The sequence below is a fragment of the Heterocephalus glaber genome, unplaced genomic scaffold (genome assembly GCF_053883595.1).
Source record: "Heterocephalus glaber isolate CG9 unplaced genomic scaffold, H.glaber_assembly_v1.0 deba00001547, whole genome shotgun sequence".
NCBI classification, from domain to species: domain Eukaryota; kingdom Metazoa; phylum Chordata; class Mammalia; order Rodentia; family Bathyergidae; genus Heterocephalus; species Heterocephalus glaber.
The window spans coordinates 7090767-7108704 of NW_028258340.1; the positions used below are offsets into that span (position 1 = coordinate 7090767).

The 17938-nt window shown below is 37.5% G+C and overlaps 1 long non-coding RNA gene across 2 annotated transcripts in view; it reads right to left on the bottom strand.

Annotated features, from left to right (window-relative positions):
* LOC147824333 (uncharacterized) overlaps positions 1–17938 on the bottom strand; it is a 98169-nt gene that overhangs the window by 60304 nt on the left and 19927 nt on the right. The window contains exon 3 of one of the 2 annotated variants that reach the window (XR_015442429.1): positions 4976–16488. The exons of the other annotated variant lie outside the window; for it this stretch is intronic. This is a non-coding gene — a long non-coding RNA (uncharacterized LOC147824333). Of the gene's footprint in view, positions 1–4975; positions 16489–17938 lie in introns of those variants that run through there. 2 annotated transcript variants of the gene reach the window in all.

Here is a 17938-nt window from a genome sequence, read left to right on the forward strand (position 1 = left end):
CCAAATAACACTATCTGGCTTCCATGTTGTACTAGGTTTCTAGGGTTAAAACTAACATTCTAATTGGAAAAGACACAAATTTTAGTTCTTGGAATGAGAATGCCACAGAAACACCAAGAAATTAAAAAACTCTGAACTCTGGGACTCCTCCAGGCCCTAAGTCTTCCCAGTTGAACAAATGTGCTATTTCTTTCAAATAGAAGGTCAAACCTGAAATGCAGCTGGGCTCATTACAAGAAAGTGACTGAAGATCTTCCTACATGTCAAGTACCAATCTAGGCACCAAAGACATAGCAATAGAAGGACAGAAAAGCCCTGCCCGCATGGAGCATGCGTTCTAGCAGGGTATTGGGGGGAATGTGCCAGATAATAAAATGATCAAGCACATTAAACTTTAAGTGGTTATAAATGCCCTGGGGAAAATTATGCTCGGAAGGAGACTAGAGATGACTGTGGGACCAGGGCTGCAATTTTAAATAGGATGTCAGGAAAAGCTCCACTGATAACATGTCATTCGAGTAGGAAGTAAGGAAGTAATACATGCGTATATAAAGAAGAAAAGCATTCCAAGCAGAAAGAATAGAATTTGCAAAGATTGTGAGATGGGAACAGGCACAGCATGTTGGAGAAACATTATGAAACCAGTGTGGCTGGAGAGCAGTATTCATGAGGTCAGAGAGATAGCATAAATTAGATCATATAGGGCCTTGCAGGCCACAGTGAAGACTTTCATTTTCCTAAGACTGAGGGGTCTTATAAGGGTTCAATGAGAAGGGTGATGTGATCTCACTTACTCTAACAGGATCACTCTGACTGTGCTGTGGATAATGGACTCCTAAAGAGCTTAAGTGGCAGATGGGAGGTCAATGCTGCACCAGCCCAGCAGAGAAGGGATAAACTGATCATATGTAGTTTGGAGCAAATGGAGTAGCAGTGGAGGTGAGACGTGGTTGGATTCTGGAAGCATTGTATTTTGAAGGCAGAAATGATAGGATTTACTAATTGACTGCATATGTGGATACAGAAGAAAGGAGGAATTAAAGATGACTCTCAGGATTCAGTCAGAGCAATGGGATAGTTATTTCCTGAGATAAGGGGCATTACAGAAAGAGCAGCCTTAGAAGGAAGATCAAAACTCTACTTGACACATGTTAAGTGTAAGATGACAATTACACACCCAAATGGACATGTTGAGGCAGTTGTATCATTAGAAAATTCTCAGGATCTGAACCAACCCAGCAGACAGCCTAGCTGAGTAATTACTAGGCTTCAATTCAAAGGATGCCAACTGTTGCCAGAAAGATACTGCTATAGGATACATGTCCTCGCCTATAAGAAAATCCTCCCCAGTTTTGTTCCTCCAAACCTGGACTTCTCCAGTGTTCCATATCTCAACAAGTGACAACATCTACCCTGAAACTCAGAAACTCACTATCCACTCCCCCACCACCCTGATGCACACCCTTATCCAATGAATCACCAAGATTTATTTGTTCTCCTTTATCCATATGTCTTAAATTCATCTACTTTTTGCACCATCACTGCTATCTCTGCTCCAAACAATGCCATTGTTCACTTGGACTACTGCACCAGCCTCCTGTCTGGCTTCCTGGGCTCTTTTGCTTTCTTTCCATTCATTCTCGAATCTACAGAGAGAGGGAATATTAACACTCAAGTTGGCACAGGCATGACTACGATCCCACTCGACCCTGGTCTCAAACTCTGGAGCAGGATAAGGAGTTAGAAATGCCCAGTGTAGAAATCTGAGAATATCAGGAATGGTGTTGAATAGAGGCAAATAATGACAATTGACACACTTGTGAATTAGCTGGTGGCAAATAATAGTGATTAAAATTGATAAACTTTAATGAATTGGATGAAGCATTCAAAAAAGGGACAAGTTATGTTATCCGCTTTAATAGACAGTTTCTTCTGTCTAAAGCTGAGTTTGATCAATGAAAGTAATGTTATATTACTTTGCACCATGTGTGTGACGTCAACCTGGCTCAATGGGCCATTACCCGTCCATCTGCAAGGCACACTCTCTCCCCTCTGCCTGAATGCTCCTTCCTTGCCTCAAATGAATTACTATTTATCCTTCAGAACTCAGCTTCAATGGCTTTCCTTGACCCCAAATTCAACAGGGGCCCCTACACCCTCTATATACGTCCTGCGTGTTCTTTACAGCACTTATCACAAGTGTAATTGTATAATCAATCATCCAAGTCACTCTTTAATATCTGTCTCCTCTAGAATGTAAGCACTTGAACAAGGCTATGCCTGTCTTATTCACTGTTATATCACAAGGTCATAGTACAATGTCTAATATATATTAGGTGCTCAATAATCATATGTTAGGTGAATAAAAGACTATGGATCTTTGGCAATACTACTAATCTGGATTTTTTTTTCCTTTCCCATATCCACATTCAGTCAGAGAGTCATCTCTATCAGCGAGGAGGACCTCAGAGGAGGCATGCAGCAATGCAGAAAGTTGAAAAGAACTACAAATCTTCCTGGCTTTTGTTTTCTAAAAGCCTGATTTTTAAAAAATAAAAGAACATTCATAGGTCTATATGCTATAGACTTTCTTGAAAAAACACGTAGGGAAAAGAATTTCTCTCCCACTAGGAAAAGATCCACCCCCCCACTAACAGAAATAAATGTTGATGGATCTCTAAAGCGAGGAGATCAGCGCCCTGCCCCCCAGCAATGCACTTGGGAAGGGAACAACTCAAGAGAGGGAAATGGGTGCCACACAGTCAGGGTCAGACTGTGTCTCAGTGTGGATCAATCAGAGGACTGGATGAGCACTTCCACACACACAGTCCCTCAACTCGGGGTAAGATTCCAGCCATGGGAACAGTCTTTTGGTAAGAGAACCCCAAAAATGACTGCAGTAATATTTTATAAAACTTTAAAGGTTATTTCTTACACCCACAGGTTTGTAGACTGAAATTCCTTAATGCTGTGTGCTTCCTTTATCAAAGACATATTTGCATACAGTTTAGCTTTCATGTCATATGTACCTTTTTCTAATCTAACCATTTAAAACCAGACCCTCACATACGGTGATGACAAAAATCTTATACTTTACAATCACATATGTTCCTTGCAATAATCCTGTGGGATGAAAAGAACACGTATTACCTCCACCACCACACAATGTTACAAGTGAAAAAAACTAACTCAGAGAGACAAACGACTGAATAAACTCACATAGCTATACTAGAAGCAGAATTGATCTTCTGGTCCATAATTGCATACAATTCTTTATGTAACACAATGCTACCTTTATTCATTAAAATGCTCATTTATAAGAACATTACATTTCTGGATCATGTTAGACAACTCTGAGTTTTCTGTATTTTCGATCATTTTTCCCACTAAAATTAATTTGCATTTTTCCAAGTGCAGTGAAAATTTTCAGATATTCTTTTATAGAAGCGATGCCACATTATTTGTTAATTGTTATTTAATTGTTTGATTTTTCTTGTCTGTTGGTACAACTAAACTTTTTCCCCCTTTCAGATGAAATATTCTACTAAAGTTATCTGCTGCTTTTTGTGGTGCTGGAAAGAGAGGGGCCGCGACTTGCATGAAATTCTCCCATTTGATATCTTCAAAGTAGAGCCTATAATTACTTTTCTCTATTTTAAATTTTATAACACAGTGGGGCTCCTCAAATTGTACAACGTGATCCTAAGGTGTTTTGATATTTCCCCGAATCTTAAGACTTGTTTTATAATCATAACTGCATACACACTCTCTGTATCTTAGCAATTTTACATGGTTACAAAGGAATCACTCTTCATGAAATGCTTATGGAATGAAAGATCTCTTCTTTGGTATTCAGCTATGTTAATACAATTGGGAGGATAATCTCATGTCAGGCCTTCACCTTAAAATTGCATATTATTATAACAGCATTCAAGAGGCATTTGTCAAAAATAAAAATATGACAGACCACTTCATTTCTTTCTAACATTTTCATGTAGAGGAACAAAATACTAAACAACTATGATTTTGTAAATACAAACATGGACCAGTGACTATTTGAACAATATGATAAAAACAGTATAATAAAGTACCTGCTTGGTCTAGCTTTGCATTTTCATGCCCAAAGCAAGAACATGTTTTATAACGAAAACCAGTTTTACTGAGAGTATGACTGTTAAGAAAGAAGCTTGGTAATGCTAAGCAAGAAATGCTGGTCCAAGAGAATAGCCATAAGTACTGCTTGCCCAGTTTTGTTGCTGGCTTGTCAGCAAATTACTGACCTCTTTATGTATGAGAGTCTTATTTGTGAAATGAAGATACCACCACCTCTTCTTAAGTGTAAATGGATGTTCAGAGGATTACCTGTACAATCTGTTGAGCTCCAAAGAAAAAGTGAAATATGTAGGCAACAGCTGAAGCCTCTTAACTAGATGAGGACAGACTACTATAGCAGCAGGTTGCCTGCATGTTGACACTTTCATTCCCTTATTTAGGAAAGTTAGAAGGTCAAAAACAAATGTTTAGGGCTGGGGCTGTAGCTCAGTGGCAGAGCACTTGCCTAGCATATGCGAGGCCCTACATTCAACCTCTAGCACCGCACACACCAAAAAACTAATTTTTCAACAATCAATAGCTTTAGAATTAAAAATCATAAACATAAGCATCATTGATCACTGCCAGATAATTTACATCTATATTAGAAACTCCTAATCAATTAATCCATCAGTTAAAAATGAGAAGTAGAAGCACCATCTAGAAATTGGCTTCCCCTTCCTTTTTGAGCCCTCTACAAGAGATAGGTATTATCCAAGGACATGTGTACACCAAGTCCTTTTGTAAGTCATTACAAAAATCTTAATGCAGAAAATCACATAGGACCATATGGACTCAGAATGCAAAATTGTGTGTACAAAATTTCAAACAAATATTATGCCCTAAAATGTCAATTTTAAAAATTAAACAAAATATGCCTGATTATTATATTGTTCTTATTAAATACATTTTAATGAATAATAATTGTTTTAATTTTCAAGGTTTTAAAATAACAGACTAAGGCGATCATTCGATAAGTTAAGAAGTCTTAGCCAGCACACTTAAAACATTTATAGGATCTATCAGTTTTATTTCTCACATAATTGTTACTGTATAATAGCTCATCTTATATCCCTCATAAACTTTCAAATTAAGCTTCTACATGCTTTCCTGATTCATAATTTTGTTCTTATGGACATTACTGATATCAGTTAAAATCAAGTCACCTAATGGCTTTCTCTTTAAAAAAACTCATGACTAGCTAGCTGTTCATCTTCCTTAGAATGAACAGTTATCTTTATAAGACATTAAGAACACACCAAATGAATGCAAAGTGAGTGAACAGTGAAGAACAATAAACAAATCAGAACAAGGAACCCTCCAGCTGAAAGAGGGATACTTCAACCATTTCTGAGTAAGAGAATGAGACACCAAAAATCACGTCAGTCTAAGTCAGACTTTGTTGTTCAAAACAATGTAGTTAAGTTACTCTCAAATTAAATCAAAATTGTTTTAAGACAAAGAAAAGAAAAAAATCCATTCTTAGAATCAAGCAATGTGCATTTAGTAAATGCTAGGCCCGAAAAGGAATAAGGTGCCATGTATATTCTTCTGCTAGGGAAATTGGCTCCTAGAAAGAAGGTAAGCATCAAGTTAACTGAAACACAAATTAAATCATGCTAGTGTTGTGTTAAAAGACAGCAAATAATACTTTTTCTCTGCCATGATCTCTATTCAATCTCATCATTGGTTTATCTTACAGATACAGGACTCATATGGTGCATTGGCTTTCTAGTGCTGCATCACAAATTACCACAAACTTAGTGCTTTAAAACAGCACACATTTATTCTCTCACAACTCTGGAAGTTAGAGACTGAGCACGGTATGTTTGTATTTTTCTGTCCAGCCTCTCACTAGACTGACATCAAGGTGTCAGCTATGGTTGTGGTTCTCATCTAGGCCTTTGCAGACTTCCACACTCACTGGTTGTTTGCAGGATTCATTTATTTGCAGTTGTAGGACTTAGATGCCCATTTTCCTGCTAACTCTTGGCTAGGGTCCAAGCTCAGCTTTTAGAGGCTGCCCAGAGGCAACTCACATGGATATTTGCTTTCTTCTGGGCTAGCTGCCACTCTGCCTTCTTCTGTGACCAGCCAGAGAAAACTCTTAGCTTCTAGCAGGCTTGCTGGATTAGATCAGTCCCACTGAAGATAATCTCCCTTTCCTAAAGTAAATTTACCATATAGCACAAAATAATCATGGGAGGGATATCCCATCATAGTTATAAGTCCTTCTTACACTAGGGTCATACAGGAATATTAGCCACTGGGAGTCGTTCTACAATTCTGCCTACCACATATGGTTTACAAAACACTTTCATAGTTTATTATTTCACACTCTCAGAAAACTTACACTTATCTTAAAAATAAGGAAACCAAGATAGGAATAGGACAGAGAGGGGAAGGAACCATCAATTCCAGGATTCTTACTGAGCACCAGGACAGTCTTCGGTACTTCTTATGCAATGAATTATATTACACAGAACTTTGAGATAAGGGCCTTCTCCGATTTTTTAGATGAGAAACAGCAAGCTCAGAGTAGATGAGTAATTTGCCCAATGACAAAAGCATGTGAGAAATATATCTGAGACTTGCACCCAAACCTCTAGATTCCAATTTACTTTTTTAAAAATGTTATTCAAAATAAGGACAAAATTCTTTGTGTGATGCTGGGCGAAAAGAACAGCATCACTGATGTGATAGATGAGTAGAACCCAGGCAAATGTACAAGTGTGACTCAGATACAGTGATGGTGTTCAGAAGGGAACATAACGCCAGGAAATGAGTATAATGAGTATAATGCTGTGGAGGGTAATTGGGCCACATCTATCAAAATTACAGAAGTATATATGCTCTTTAACCTAGCAATTCTACTGCTAAGAATGTATCCTAGAGATATATTTGCTAGGGGGAAAATGAAACATATCCAGTTATGCTTTTCAGCACTGTGTGTAATAGAAAAGAATAGAAATATCCTAATTTTTCTTCAATAAGGGGCTGGTTAAATAAACCATGACACATCTATGCAATGGAATTCTATAAATCCATTAAAAATGGAAGGACTTTCCATGCATTAATATGGGAATATTTCACATTTTTTTCAATGGAAATAAAGCAAGCTTCAGAATGGTATGTATGATATGTTACCATTTTTGTGAAAATGGGAGAAGGAAACAGATGCCCATATGTATGTGTGTATGTGTGTGTGTGTATGTGTGTATGTGTGTGTCTGTGTGTGAGTGTGTGTGTTTATGTATATGGTTGTGTATACATAACTTATACATGCACAGAATATCTCTAGAAACATATGCACACACTAAAACCAGTAACATGGCCATAGGGGAACTGTGGCTGAGAATAAGAATTGAGTGGAAACTTCACTATATAAACATGTGCACCTATTTGACTTTTGAACCACATGAATAAGAATATATATGTGAGGGTGGTTTTCATGATAAAAGGGTACAGGGAAGGGGTAGAAGAGGTTCAAGAGATATGAAAAATATTTGTGTGTAGAAATCTGTTTATTTGGTGAGGGACAGTTATTTATGAAATTTTTTTGTTTGAGGCACCAATGTTGCAATTTATGTTACTGCCTATTAAGTCCAAAAAGGTAATACTATAGTAAAAATAAAGGCAAGTAGAAGCTACTAAGAGAAGTACAAGGCACAAAACATTCAGAATATAAAGAAAGAATAAATAAAGCAGCATGAAAGTCAAACGGAACCAGGAATGGAAATATGACCAAATCATTTCAATGAAAGAAGTTGTTATTTTTGGTTCATGCCAAGCAGGTAAAGAAAATGTACTCTCCAGAAACTTATCATTTTCTTTAGAAGTTATGTCTTTACATTTTTAACTGGAACATAGTAAATAACCATCCTCTGTTTTCTTAAAGCAAGTATAATTCTTGGATGCTGAATCAGATGTGGAGACTGTCACTGACTTTACAAGAAAATAGGACAGAGAAGGAATTGCTGTGTCAGTTTTCATGTCCCACATGAGCTCTGTCTAGTGCCAAGAAAACCATATTTATTCCCAAACCTTTAGCAGAAAGGGTTTCAAAGACGGAGCTTCCAGACAACATCTGCATGAAAGGCTTCCAGGATTTAACACACAGAAATTTCTGCAGATCGAAATCTCTTTGATCTCCTCTCCTTGAGGCAGCCTGGTGGTATTTGATGCTACAGGGGGAGAGCCAGATGAGGAGGAAACTGCAGGCATGGAAAAAGAAGCAGACCCAGAGGGTCACAAAAGATGCTTCTCATTCTCCTGTTTGCTCTGTCCTTGAAGGCATCTTGCTTCCTTTCAGAGCCAAGAAAAAGAGATTTAACTACAGTTGGCTTATGCCCTCTGTACCTAGGCGCTCACCATAAGGTGTGTAGCATGCAAAATTACTCATTCTGTTGTCCTTAGGCTGTCCCCATGACCCTGACCTTCCACCCTGCACAAGAATCAAACCACTTTGCAGACTTTCATGGGCTATCAGTAGTTTTAGGCTTTATTAAGTGCATAATCTGCTCCAAAGCACCTTCCTCCAGCATTTCCCTGAGAAGCTCTCCCTTTTTTATTTATTTTTCATTTACAAATAAAAATTGACCCTGTAAGTGCTATGCCAACAGTAGTTCAGGTCTCTATTTGCCTCTGAAATTATAGACATTCTTTCCATCCACACTATTTCTTTTTGGTTATTGTATTTTTTATTAGTACATGTTTGCAGTACATGATGCTTACATTCTTCATGAGAAGTGGGTACATGTGCATTATTCAGCTTGTTTCTTTTTATAATCCCCTCCTACCCACCTTCCTTGGCCTCTAAATCCTCTTTCCTATTTTCATTCTTGTTGATATTATTAATCTTACATCATGTTTATGACATAAATGCTTACATTCATTGAGGTTATTAGGTTCCTCTACATGTAATTCTACTTACTTCCCCTTCCCCTCCCCCTTTCCCTTTTTCCCTCACTTTCCTGGATCTCTTCCTATTTGCAAAAGATCTATCTCCTTGTATCCTTCTATCCATCCTTTATTATTCTCTTTGTTTTTACTTTGCCTTACTCATGAGAGACATCATATGGTATTTAAGCTTGTGTGTCTGATTTATTTCACTCAGTGTTATATTTTCCAGATGCATCCATTTTCCTACAAAGGTCTAGAATTTATCCTTCTTTATAGCCAAGTAGTATTTCATTGTGTATAGATATTACATTTTCATTTGTTGGTGGATATATAGATTGTTTCCAGAATTTAGCTATTATGAATTCTGCTGCTACAAACATTCGTATACATGTATTGCTGTAGTATGATGTCTTTAGCCCAAAGAATTCAATTTCTGAAATGTGCCCTTTATTTCTGGTCCTTCCTCTGCCTCAAGGGAGTAGAAATTTAAGTAATTAAAATCTAAAATAGGGCCAGGGATTTAGCTCAGTTGCCCAGGACCTGCCTCACAAGCACAAGGACCTGAGTTTGATCCTGGGTACAAAAATAAATAAATAAATAAAAATCTAAAATAAAAGTTCTAATTTGGAATAGAAATTTAAATAATTAAAATCTAAAAGAAAAATTCTAACATGCATGCCAGCTTCCAAATGAAATTATTTTGCTGTAGAAAGGGCTAGATCTAAGTCATCACATAATGTTGGAACCTACAAAGTTTTGTTGAAACAAATTAATTCAGTGTGTATTGTAACCTCACAGTTCACAGGACCGTAGCTTTATGGAATTCCTTGCTTAATCTGTCCACTGGGAACAAAGAAATCTTTTCAGCTTGGTCGCTGACTGCTTATTGGATGGTTTAAGTTTAGAGAATTCACTGCACCCTAAATATTCGCACTTGTATTACTAGGGCAAAACAAGGCAAAAGGAAAGAGAACACTGGGTCATTTTAACTCAGTAGTCAAACAAGGCCAGAGATGGTAGATTTAAAATGTAGGATGCCTGTGCCAATTGTTGCTTGTTTTAAATTCCCGATGACAAAGGGTGTATGTATCTGTCACATCTAGGATGCTAGAGAGAGAATGCACAACATTCAAGTAAGAAATAGTTATTTTGAAGCTATAAGAGAATAAATAGCATTGTGACTGTTCCACAAAGGTTCCTTTAACCATTTGAGACTAAAATCTCCACTACTTATTAGAATTTGACTCTACTGACTATTGTTTGGTAGATTGTAAATTGCAAGTGTTATGAAAACTAATGCAGGAGTAAAGATTATTACAGGACAATTCATCAGAGTAAAATGTATGTTAGACAGAGGTCTCACTGTATTTGGGCTCCTTCAGAAGTAGGCCCTAAGACAAGGACTAGAATTCAAATTCTTTATTTGGAAGGTGAATGATACACCCAGTAGCAGAGGTAGCAGAATGGGGAAGTGAGAGAGAAAAGAGAAAGGAACCAACAAAATCACCTGTTTTCACAGTGGACAACTTGAATTCAGGTCCACTGAGGAACTCTGAGAGCCAATGGAGCACATACACACTTCAGTATTATTCCTCAGAAGGGGCCAGGAGCTGGAGTTTTACAGATTGATGTTTTTATTTATACACTGGTTTGTGCACTTCTTTTATTTATATACTGATTCCTATCATTTATTGGCTGAGCAATACTCCCAGGGGAGCATTCATTTCCCTGCACTTCTGGCCTGTTCATGAATGGCAAAGTAAGCCCTAGAGGTTAGAGAAGAATTTCAGACCATTGTTGCTCTGAGGTGGTACAGGCTAAGAGGATCTGGGTAGAGCACCATTAGCAAAAGCTATCCTCTCTCATTGTACACTGCCATTTTCCACTGAAGTAGGGACTGGATTTATAAACTTTAATGATGTCATTGCTGGCCTCTAATCCTCAGCCCTTTGTACCTAAAAAAAATATTGGTTGACTGAATCAACAAATGACTTATTCTACCTATTATTATTATTATTATTTATTATTGAAATTCAAAGGAAGCAAAAACTCATTACATAATTTTGAAACTCTAAATTTGCTGTCTTCTCAAAATAGCATCTAAAAAACCTAAGCAGTATAGCCAAGGATGTGAGGAAATAGCAATTTGCATACAATGAAATATTGTGGATAGCATGCAGGCATTTAAAAGAATGAGCCATATAAGTTTACCAAGAAACAGTCAAAGATAATTTTTTAAAGTACCAAATTGCAAAGCAATACTCAGTATGATCTCATATGTGTAGAACAAAGGGAGGTCAGATATTTACAGAGTAGATTTGCTTATTTGTGCAGATAAAACACCTAGAAATAAAATCCCCGAGTTTCCAGGTCTATGAGACATCAGAGTCATTTTATTTAATCTGACCCTTTACTTTCCAACTGAATCAATTGGCTGTGTTAGCAGCTATATATTCTGTATGTATTTAATCCTTTCCAAAAATCCATAAAGTCAGTGGTAACACCCTATGCGCAGTCAACTGTCAGTGCTCTATTCATATCCTATGCCCCACCCCAGAGGCTACCTCCAGAAAACTCTAATACAGGCCTTGCTTCCTTATTTATTTGCCTGGGACATTCTCTTGTTTCAGGAACCTTCCTGGCTTGCAAGAGGTGTGAGCTAGAAATGCCAAAGAACATCTCTTTCCAATGAGTGATGGAGTTGGTAAGTACCCCAGCTCCCTTGGCTGACAAGTAGAATCTTCGCAAGATTCATGTTCTACATAGTCCCTCAGAATATCTCCAGCAGGATGGAGCCTCAGTTGCCCTCAGTAGTAATATCCACATCCACATCATCCTTGGGACTTTCTCCTTTCCCTGTCTCCCTTCTCCTACTCCCTCACTTTCTGCAAAATAAAATAATTGCACCTAAATTCTCATCTAAGATCCTCTTGACCAAATGTTTATCTCAGTTTCTGCTTAGGCCACAACAGTCACATCACCATTTAATAAGTTAGGAAACTGAGACTGAAGTTGTTAGATAACACACACATTGCTACTAGCTAAATAAAATCCCTGTTTCTGTAGATCAAAAATTGGTGAATATCACCAATTTCAGACAGTTGAAACTGATAGTAAATTTAGACTGGAGATTTGAATCAAAATTGAAAACAAATCTTGTGGGTTTAACAGTGGTTCCAATAAAGGTGGCCCAGGGTAAACTATGCTTCAGTAGACAACAAAGGGAGGTTGTACATAGTTTTCATATTGGATACAAGCGTGGGCTTTAAATAGAGTCTTCTGTGTCTTATTAGTGTGCAATGTTGAGCATGTTCCCTAATCTTTCTGCCGCCTCCGTTTTGTCACATATAGAGTAATTGCCTTCATACATTTCCCTTGAAAATCATATCAAACTATGGAACATGTGCCTGGAACATGGTAAATGCCCAATAAGTGGTTACTTGCTCAAAATAAGGGAAAAACTCCAAAATTTTGTGGGTGTTTTGGTTGTTGTTTACAATAGATAAAGACAGTTCAAACAAGCTTAAACAGAAAGAGGCTTGTATTGGGCCACGGAACTAAACAATGAACATAGGTACATTGACTCAGGTAACTGGGTTCCAGGACTTTGGACACCCTCTTTCAGCCCATCGTTCCTGCTTCTCTGCTTCATTCTTGAAGTCAACCATCAGGTGTTGGAAAATGGAACTGAAGTCAGACTAGTGATGGAAAAATGATCCCTCTTGCAAAACTCCCAGGGAAGGTCTCTGAATCTCACTGCTTTGATTCATGAGGTCTGGGCTAATTCCTGGGACTAGAGAAAAGAGGCCAGGCCTGGATCCCTTTACCCATTTAATGAGCTAGGAACAGGAGAATGGGTACCAGCAGAAGTATAGAAGTAAGAGCTCAAGGCAGACAAAAATCAAACCTGTTTATCTCAATTCCAGCAGTGTTAACATAGACAGAAATAGGATTTGTTTTTTAATGAATAGATTTTAATTTTAGAACAGGTTTAGATTTACAAGAAATTGAACAGACAGTACAGAGGGTTCCTACATATTCCCTCTCCACCCTCCCATTTCCCCTATTAACATATTGCATTAGTATGGAATATGTGTTACAATTGATGCATCAATATTGGTATATTATTATTTACTAAAGTCCATGATTCACACTGGGGCTCACTCCTAGTGTTGTACAATCTACAGGTTTTGCCAAATGCATAATGTCACATATCCACCATTACTTTATCATACAGAATAGTTTTACCTCCTGAACATTCCCTGTACTCCACCAATTCACCCTATCCTTCCCTACCTTCAACTTGGAAACCACCAATCATTTTAGTCTCTATACCTTTGACTGGAACACTGTTTTGAATAAACACTTGCAAAGAATTTGAAGATTACAATATTTACTTTTATCAAGAGCACCATAATTCTCCCATTCAAGTACTAACCAGGACAGACCCTGCTTAGCCTCTGAGGTCAGACGAGATAGGGCGTGTTCAGAGTGGTATGGCCATAGACTCCATAATTCTCAAAGACAGACATTATTTTACAAATTGATAAACTTGTTTTTATGAATAGATAGCCACTAGATCAGATCCTTAGTCTTATCTCAATTTGTCTCTTCTCGGCCTTTTGCACTTAAATGCTCCTTTTCCTTGAGTTCTGGCATCTTTTGAATGCAAAACCATTGCAATTAGATTTATTTATTGCCTATTAATTGAAAATCAAAGCATATGTACTTGGCATGATGTTAGACTACTGAACAGAAAATTTCATGTGTTTTGAGGGGGAGATGTCTTCAACGGGGTGCTTGTGAGACTGTTCCTTGATTGTCTTTTGATTTTTTCCATTGTCTTGCTGATCCTAATTTCAGTGGGAACTGATTTAGCAGCTATCGTACCATTTTTAGCCTCTCAATATTGCTAGCAACCTATTTATTTCTTCTCTTCATTGTATTCTTCCCCCCCAACCTGATTTCTATACTAAAGTATCTCATTCAAAAACAAACAAACAAAAATGTATCATAAGGAAAACTCATAACTAAGAATTTGTGCTGGATTCTTCATATTAAAAAGCACTTTGGGGATCGCCCTCATTTCTGCCAACAATAAACATTTTCCCAGGGCTTAAACAAAGGCTCTGCTTTAACAGTATATAAATAAACTGGTAAAGTGTGACACTATATTAAAACATTGATGTTATCATGTTAAAATTATACAGATAACACATAAAGATAATATTGGCTGAATAATTTGTTTAAAGATATTTTGGCACCACTTTATTACATTTTTCTTTATTGGTTGTCTGTTTAACAATGTTAAAAGCTTCACAATGATTTTCCTCATATAACTCTCTGTGACAGGAAGAAAATCAAAAACAGTATTGCATTTTTAAGTGCATAATAAGCTTTTGAGTTCAACCAGCATTTATTGGGTGTGGGCTGTGGTCTTAGTAACACGCTAAGGGTCACGACTACTAAGGCAAATAAGACAAGGAATTTAGACTCTATGTTGAAAGCTGGATTCTCCAAAAGCAGACAGCGAGATGGAATTTGAAGTACATGGTGATTATTAGGAATCAACATCTGTGAAAGGAATGTGGAGGGGTAGGATTGGGCTAAAAGAGAAATTGAACTACAACCCAAGTCTGACAGAGTCTCTCCCAACCCTGCAGAGAGATCTGGGGCAAGAATTGTCCATTCAGTTTGTCCCCGATCTGGCTGTGCATGCTGAGGCCAGACATTCCATCTGGAACAGTCATTGACTGTGGGCTTCCAGTGAGGGAACTAAGACAAGGGGCTTCACTGCCGTAGAGTCAGGCCCTGAAGGAGTTGACTGCCCTTCATGTAGCTGGGCAGCAAGTTCTCTCCTGAAGGGAAATCTGGGCAGCACATTTCTGTCTCTGGTAAGAAGAACACACCCAAATAGAATTCTATCACAATGTAGGAAAAGCTATGAGAAATGTGTATGCAGGTTGCTACAGAAACACAGATGGACTGGGCCAGGAAAGAGATCCAAAGAAAAAAGACTTCTTGTGTACTATTGCATAGTAGGGTAACTAGAGTCAACAATAATGTATTATGGATATTTTAAAAGCTAGAAGAAAGAATTCTGAATATTTTTACCATAAAGAAATGATGAATGTTTGAGGAAATAGATGTGTTCATCCTGATTTAAACATTAGACAATGTACATATGTATTGAAGCATCACATAGTACCTGTAAATATTTACAATTTTTATACCTCATTTAAAAATAAATTTAATAGAAAATAAAATAAGATTAAGAAAAAGACTTCTAGGGAGAGATGACTCCTTAACTGAACAGGAGCTAGGATTAAAGAAGAGGAGATTTACATTTTTAGAGCATATTTTATCTGGGGCTGTCTAAGTGTTGACTTCCCTTGGTATTTCCCTGGATTGGGACTTTGAAGAATTTAGTTTCTTTCTTTCACAGCAGGATGAAATAAGTTATTCAAATTAATTTAAACACAGGACCAGAAAGAAACTTCAGTAGTATTGGACCCATATTTTAATCACTAACTCAGTGGCCAGACTCAATGGCCAGACTCGTGTTGTTTGTCATTTTGGTAAAACATTCCAATATGCTGATGGCAGACTTTGTAGGTCCAGGGATTCTGGAGTTGACACACTGAGTCACCTACTCATTGAAGGTTGAGCTTCCACTTGTTTGTTGCATGAAATGAAGCACCTAGCTCTGGGAAAAGATCCTAGTAACTGAGTAAATGTTATACATTTTGAAGTGTATTTTGCTGTCAGATAGACATGGTCAAACTAGTAATTATTGTCAAAAGTGTACAAAGGAAAAGAAAACACAAACAAGTGCCAAAGGTGATTCTTCTTAACACGTGTAAAGTTTGTTTCTCATCACTGAAATTCGCAAAACTACGTTCTAGTTCTCAGATTCTTGCCCAATGTGATATAAAGGCCATTGTAAACAAAACAGTATAACAAGTACAGACAGAGCTAGCTTGATGGGAAGATGACCTGTGCAGCTGCATAACACCCTGTGCTTAGAAGATGACTACACTTCATTTTATACCCACTCTACTGTTACAATCTTGGAATTTTTAATAGTTTTTGAAACAGGAACCTATGTTTTCATTTTAGATTGGAATTCACAAATTAGGTATTCAACCCTAATTTCAAACTATTGCTTCAATTGTAATGCACGTTTGTTTTCTGGGTCTATGCAAAACCTGGTGTTTATTATTATTGTTGTTGTTATTATGGAATTTAAAACCTGGAAACTGGAAATATTTTACCCTTTGATCTTGTATTTGTATTTAATTAGACAACTACATGTTCACTTGGTAAGTACAAAAAAATATAAGAAAATCACCCAGAAATATTCCTTCCTTGTGTCCCTCTGTTATTGCAAAGGTCTTCTTGACAATGTCTTTGGTCATCCCAGACTCCTAGGGCAGTGAAGCTCAGCCGGTCTCAGCACCCGGAAGGGAGCTCCCCTGCTGCCATCCCAAGCTCCTAGGGCAGAGAAGGTGAGCCTCGTGAGCACCAGAAGCACCCCCCCGCCATGGAAATGAGAAGACACATAAACAAGCCTCAAAAACAGACTTCCAGATCACCTACAGCAACCCCAAAGGGAAACATGATGGAACACTCTGATACTCAACCACCTGGACTTTCTGAACTGGCAACAAAAGAGGATCTGGGAAAAATGAAATCAGAAATAATTACTCAGATAACAGCAAAGATTTTGCTCATGGTGCAAGACATGATTAATAAATCTAGAGAGGACACAGATAAAAAAAATAGAGGATCTGAGGAACATGATGGAATCCCAATATAGGAAACAAATGGAATCCATAAAACAGATACAAACAGATTTCCAAGAGATTAAAAACTCCATCGAAAGTCTGCTCAGCAGAATGAACCAATATGAGGATAGAATTTCAGATATAGAAGATAAGATTGCAATTGGTGAGGAGGAAAAGAAAAATTGCTTTAAAATTGTGAGGGAACAGGAAAAATCAATCCAGCAGCTGCTAGACAATGCAAAGAAGAATAACATAAGACTGATTGGAGTCAGTGAGGAAAGAGGAGAGAGTGCAGATGACATAAAAAACCTCTTCACAGAGGTGATGGCAGAAAACTTCCCAAGGAGGGGAAAAGAACTTGGCATACAGATAGGTGAGGCATATAGGGCTCCAGCTAGCCTTGATCAAAAAAAATCTACACATAGGCATATAATAGTTAGGATTCCAGAAGTCCAACAGAAGAATAAAATTCTACAAGCAGTGAGAGAAAAGAAACAAATCACATACAAAGGAAAGCCCATCAGAATCACAGCAGACTTCTCAATGCAAACCCTCAAGGCAAGAAGAGCTTGGAGTGAGGTATTTCAAGCCCTAAAGAAAAACAGCCTCCAACCCAGATTGATGTACCCTGCAAAACTATCTTTCAAAATTGATGGAGAAATAAGATACTTTCATGACAAAGAACACCTCAGGAACTTCATGAATACTAAACCAGCACTCCAAAAAATGTTAGACAATACCCTAGGAAAAGACAAGGAGGATCACAACCCCAGGAAACCCAGCAGAATGAATCCATTGGGCGTGACAAATTAAATGCAAAGGGGGAGAATCCAACAAAAAGAAAAAGTCATGACAAGGCTTTTAAAACTTTTGACTTCATCTCCCTAATGAATGTATAATTCAATCTTATTATTGTACTGATTAGTATTTTTCTGATTCTAGAGTTGCACACCATTCCTTGTGCTATACTGGCTATTTATCATCTTCTTATGTCTACATTTTAATTGGGTTGTCTATTAATGAGCTCTAAGAATTCTTTATATATTCTGCTCATAGGTTATATGCATTGTAAATATGGTCTGTTGAAGGACTACTTTTCATTTTAATGATGTCATTTAAAGTTCTAAATTTTGATGGAATCTCAGTTATCAATTTTT